Raw genomic sequence first — 5977 nt, 5'->3', positions numbered from 1 at the left:
TTTTTTTCCAGGGTGGGCTGGAAGCAGGCATCTGGGATTTATTTATCTTCTATAATTGAAACTTTGTAGCCTTGAGCGGAGGCCAGGGAAGGCGTGAAGCTTGGCATCCTCCATCGCAGGGGGCAACCCAAGCCTCCTGTTCACTCCAGCTCCGTGGCCGCCTCCATCTTAGTTGGGTTAATTTGCATAGTCACTCTGATTGGCTGGTGGGCATGGCTTGTGGGTGCAGCAGAGTGATGGAATGATGGTTAATTTGCATCTTTCTCTTTTATTAGTGTAGATAGATTTGTCTGCATTGTGGTGTGTAGCAATAGTCCATTACTTTGTAGTTAGGAGTAATGTATTCCATAGATTTATCAAATTTTGTTTATTCATTAACTTGATAAAGGACATTTCAATTTTTTTTCCAGATATTACAAATAAAGCTGTTCCAGATATTACAAATAAACATTCACATTCAAGTTTTTGTATGGACATATACTTTCATTTCCTTTGGGTAATACTTAAAAGTGGACTGTCTGGATCACATGTTAGATAAGTACATAACTTTTTAAGATACTACAAAAAATTGTTCACAGTGGTTGCACTATTTTACTTTTATACTACTGTATACAAGAATTCCAGTTCCTCCATACATGCTTGACGATAGATATATTTAGTCTTACCTTTTAATGATTCTAGTAGTTCTGTAGTAGTATCATATTATGAATTAATTTTGCATTTCCCTAGTGACTAATAATATTGAGCTTTTTCCTACATATGCATTTGCTATCTGTCAATCTTCTGTAATGAAATGACTGGTAAAATCCTTTCACAATATTGTTATTCCATTATTAGTATTTGTTATTAAGTTTAGCATTTACTTTATAGATTCAGAATAGAAGTCCTTCAGACATGTGTTTTACAGATATTTCCTCCCAATATGTGGCTTATCTTTTATAGTCTTAACAGTGTCTTTCAGGTAGAAGTTTTTAATTTGGTGAGGTCTAATTAAATAATTTGTTATTTCATGAATAATATTTTTGCTGTTATAACTAAAAAATCTCTGTGTAAACCAGGATCACAAAAATATTCTCTTATGTTTACTTCTAGAAATTGTACAGTTTTAGTTTTATATTTGGGTTCATAATATTTTGAGTTAATTCTTGTATATATTGTGACGTATGAATCCAAGTTTACATTTTTGCATATGGATGTCCAAATGCTCCAGTATAATTTTTCCTCTGCATTGCCTTTGCACCTTCTGCAGAAATCAATTTTTATGTGTGTTGGACTATTTCTGGACATTCAGTTGTTTAATTGTGCTAATTGTTTACCTCTACTCTATTCACTCTTATAGCTTTATAATAAAGCTTGAAATCAGGCAGTTAGTACTCCAAATCTGTGTTTGTTTGTTTTTAATTTTAAGGTTGTCTTTTTTGTTTTGTTTTTGTTTTTTGGGGGGTTTTTTGTAGCTAAACTAGGTCATTTGAATTTCTTTATGAATTTTTAGAATAAGTGTATTTTTTAAAGGCAGCTATTAGATTTTAAATAGGATAATTTTGAATCTAATTGTTATTTGGGGGAGATTAAATATTTTAAAATGTTAAGTGTTCTCATCCATAAGCACATCTCTCTCTCTCCATTTATGTAGGTCTTCTTTAATTTCTCTCAACAGTATTTTATAGTTTACAAAGTAAAGATTCTCTTATCTCTTCCAATATTTTTTCTTGTGACTTCTTATTTTTGTTGCTATTATAAATTGTATTTATTTTATTTTTCAATTATCTGTTGCTAATATAAAGAAATACATTTTTTTAATATTGACCTTGTATCCAGCAATGTTGTTAAATGTGCTTACTCAAGTAGCTTTTTTGTACATGTCAGTGGATTTTCTATTAATTATGTCATTTGTAAATAAGGAGGTTTTACTTCTTCCTTTTCACTCTGGAAGCATTTTATTTCTTCCCTCATTGTCTTATCAGAGCTTCTAGTATAATGTTAATTAGAACTAAGGATAGTAAACATGCTAGTCATGTTCCTGATTTAAGGGAGAAAACAACCAGTTTATCATCATTAAATGTGATATTAGCTATAGGTTATCATAGATTAAAGAATTTTTTTCTATTGTAGTTTTTGAAAAGGTTGTTTGTTGTTGTTAAAAAAAATTATTGGAAATATCTTGAATATGTTTTAAAGTATAACTCAGTGTTTCCAATCAAGGTAGGCTGGAGGTAGGGAGGGACTCTGCCTCCTGGAGACAGATGACTGGTCCCAGCCCTCCCCCAGTTCTGCAGAGGTCAATCTAGGCTCATACCTTTAATTGTACAGGGCTGAGGGGCAAGGGCCGGCCTTGACCATTTCTTTGCTCAAAGTCAGGGCTCCTGGCCTCTCACTGTGGGGGTCCTGAAGAAAGGATTCTGCCTATACAGGCCATTAAGAGTCAAAGAGGAAAACAGCTAACAGGCCTTCCGCACTTGGCCTCAAAAGGAGGGTAGTGGCTGAGACATTGGGGCTGAGGGTTGAGGGGCAGGGAACAGATAACTTACATTGGGCCCCCAACCTTCTCAGCACTGGGGCCGTGGGGGTAAACCTGGGTTGGTTTAGCAGGCCCTGGGTGTGCTCTGGCCAAGAGATAGGGGGGCTAGTTGGACACCACTGCTGGGAACATTTCTTTGTGGCAGAGAACACATGCACAGGGGCACGGCTCGGCCTAACGGAGACACCATCAGAGCCCACTCCAGCCCTCAGAGATCAGCTTCGTAGGTGGAAACAATGTCACATGCATTTACTAACAAGCAATTGAAGGCCATGTGTCCCACTGCAGAACAGCCACTGCCAGTGAATACCCTGGTGGGTCAGGAGGAAAGGGGCAGGCCTAGGTTTCCATAGCCAAGACTACCAGTTAGGCTGGGAGAGAGACAGACAGCATAGGTGGCTGAGGCCAGGCACTTGACTTACCCAAGTACAATTTCTGAAGGGTTAAGTCAATAAGGTGCCCAGCTTTAGTTTCTCAAAAAGGAACCAGTAAACCTCAGGCCAGGGTACAGACCCTAGGATTAAAGGAGGGTGGTGGCCAGGCCCATAACACAGCCCTGAGAAACAGAAGCAAGTACCCCAGGAGGGGCCTGTCTGGACTTCCCCAGGCCCATAGGGAAAAACACATAACGCCCTTGGGAGTCACCATGTTTAGTGCCCAAGGCTCCCCAGGCTGCCAGAGCAAAGCCAGTCACTCTGCAGGCGCGTGAGCGATCCAAAGCTCCACTGGGAATATGTAGGTAAAGCCTGTTGTCAGTGCAAATGCAGCAAGTCTGGGAGGTCTGTTGCCCCTGCCAACCCTATTCTTGGCTCCCACCTTCTATATATGGGAAGGGAGATCCCCAGAGCAGAAACCTGGAATCTGAGGAACCTCCGCAGGAGGAGGCCCTGTCCCCAGAAGAGGCCCTTCACCTTCCCCAAGTGAAAACATCTAACCTCAAACATAAATTTCTCTATGAAATATCTGACTTCTCTGAGAGTAATAAATATTTACCATGTCCTATAACCAAGAAGCAGCAATGGGGGAGGGAAGAGAAGCAAGAGAACCTTTGCTGTGACTCCCAACCCTAGCAACACGGGATTCAGTACCATGTAGCTGAGGAGCTGAGCACAGGCAGCCACCAGGGCTGCTCAGACGCTCTGTTAGTGGAGCGGCTGGCACAACCTTCAAGGCTGGGAATGGCTGACTTTCAAGTTCTCATCCTGGGAAGAGGCCTGTCATATTGCCAAAAGTACAGGCACAGGGGCAGGAAGGAGAGAGGAAGAAAATACCAGAACTAAAGGAGACAACACAGCCGGAGGAGCCCTTCCTTCTTCCTCCCAGCACTGTCTCCTTCCTCTCTCTGACTCCATGCCAGTCTCTGAGCCACCAGCTGGAATGTCAGAGGGTTGGGATAATGGCAGGCAGGCGAGGGGCCAGCTGTGGGGCAGACCAAGAGTGGGGCCAGCAGTGGGAAGATTGAGAGGGCACCTTTGTGAACAGATGCTGATGGGCGGTGGAAGCAGCAGGCCCTGCAGAGGGCCCTTGTGTTACAGAGTCCTACCATTTTCAAGGCCAGAGGGAATTGTTCTCAGATGCTCTAACCGGGCTTGACAACTGCCATGGAGTCTCCAGGAGGGGCAAGAGCAGGGACTTCTGGGTCCCCATGGGGGAAACCAGCCTTCCCTCCACCTGGCTTGGAGCAGGACGAGAATTGGGAGCAGCTCATGAGTGGGAGGCTCTCTGTCTCCTGGGGCCACAAAACGGGGGTGCTGCTGCTACTCCAGGACACCAACTTTTACTACAGAGTTTCCAGAAAGAGATCAAATTCTCAGATGTTCTTCTCAGGCACAGCCAGCTTCTCTGGTAGCAAGTCCAAGCCCTCAGCCATGGACTGTGCCCCGATATCTATGTTCAGTTGAGGGGGATTCTGAAATTCAGGATAGAAGGTCCCCCAAGTCCATAGCAAGACTGTCATCTTTAGAAAAAGCTGGTTTGAAGTCGATCATGAGTAAGTCCCCATGGGTATTGCCACTGCTGCCGCCGCTGGAGCCATCAGAGTGCAGGCTGCCCTGGAGAGGAGACTCAGTTTCTGGGGAATCCAGAGGATTCTCCATGGGATTGGCCTCCTCCAGTTCTAAATTCTTGGGAGCAAACATGGCAAAAGGTATGTCCAAACTCGTCAATGCCACCTGGTTAATGGGTTTGTTGAAAAAAGCCCCCACTTTTCAAGCAAAGATGGTCTCCAAGACATCGTGGGGAGAGGCCCGTCCCTCGCTGATGTTTGATAGTTTCAGTATCCTGGCTGCTAGAAAGTGTAGCAGCACAGTGAGCCCCATCAGAAAGGGTGCAGATTGCCAATCTCTCCTGATCAGCCTGGGCACCATAGGCAGGCTGGTTGGGAGCAGGGGTACCCCACCTTCTTTCCAGGGAATCATTAGCTGGGATGGAGGAGAGGTGGAGAAAGAGGTGGTGCACACTTCTTGAGAATCTTCCACAGAAAGATATGTTCCTCCAATGTCCTTGCCAGTAGTTTTGTAACTGCAGGGGTACATAGGCGAGGAGCTGGGATAGGGATGGTCCACAATGTGACCAGTGATAATCCCCATGATAGGTGGGTCCTCTCAAATTGCCTGGTGTCATGAATGCCAACTTAATTCTATAAGCATGAGAAAGAGTGATGGTGCCCAGGGGGGTACCCACTGTCCCAACATGAACTGTCTGGAAACCTTTCCCTAAACCATTCAGCTGGACTTCACCAAAATATATCCTATAGGATATGACATATTCATGTCCTGTTTCCTGGAGAGCCTATAAGCTGTTGTCACCCTCGTTATAGCCAGAAGAGACTTCAGCAGCAAGGGCAGTCTGTTGTACACCATGTAGGGAACTTTGATTTCTTTATTACACTTTTCATTCATTTCAAGACACCAAATTTCTACTTCCATGGAATGTCCCTCCGATGTCTTGAGTGAGATCCCCACACACATAGGTCTCCCAACAGCAGGCAGCTGCCCTGCCAAGGCCTTCTTTGCTTCATGTGTAACCTCTGGCGTGTCGTTGATTGCTAAATTGAACCAATCTGAACTCGTTGGGGATGAAGATGAATGAGTACAATTCTTCTCGCCGAGTTGAGTCTGAACAATCACTTGAACAGTCTTGAGGGCAAAAAATTTAATTAACTTCTCCAGATCCTTTCTGTCCTGGGAATTGAGATCAGTTTCCATTGCCAATGGGTATCTGCAAAGCTGCGACACAAAGAGTGGCTCCGGCTCTCCTTATGGAGGCAGGGACCTGGGGCTGGCCAGCTGTGCCTCCTGGCGGAGGGTTCCGAGCTCCACAGCAGCAGTGACAGCCTGGATCGCAGATAGACTCCTCATGCCTCAGGAGGCTCATGGATCGAAGACCCCCAGGTATTCACTCTCAGGACTAAGCGAGTTGTCGCACTCACATAGACGGAAGCGCTTTAAGACTCTCCTC

The 5977-nt window shown here is 44.2% G+C and overlaps 1 pseudogene; it reads right to left on the bottom strand.

The window, feature by feature from the left end:
• Window positions 1-4298: 4298 nt before the first annotated feature.
• LOC102247033 lies at window positions 4299-5772 on the bottom strand (annotated as a pseudogene).
• Between the last annotated feature and the right edge of the window lie 205 nt (window positions 5773-5977).

Source organism: Myotis brandtii, unplaced genomic scaffold (genome assembly GCF_000412655.1).
Source record: "Myotis brandtii unplaced genomic scaffold, ASM41265v1 scaffold159, whole genome shotgun sequence".
In the NCBI taxonomy this organism is placed as follows: Eukaryota; Metazoa; Chordata; class Mammalia; order Chiroptera; family Vespertilionidae; genus Myotis; species Myotis brandtii.
This window is presented reverse-complemented; position numbering and strand designations above follow the sequence as displayed.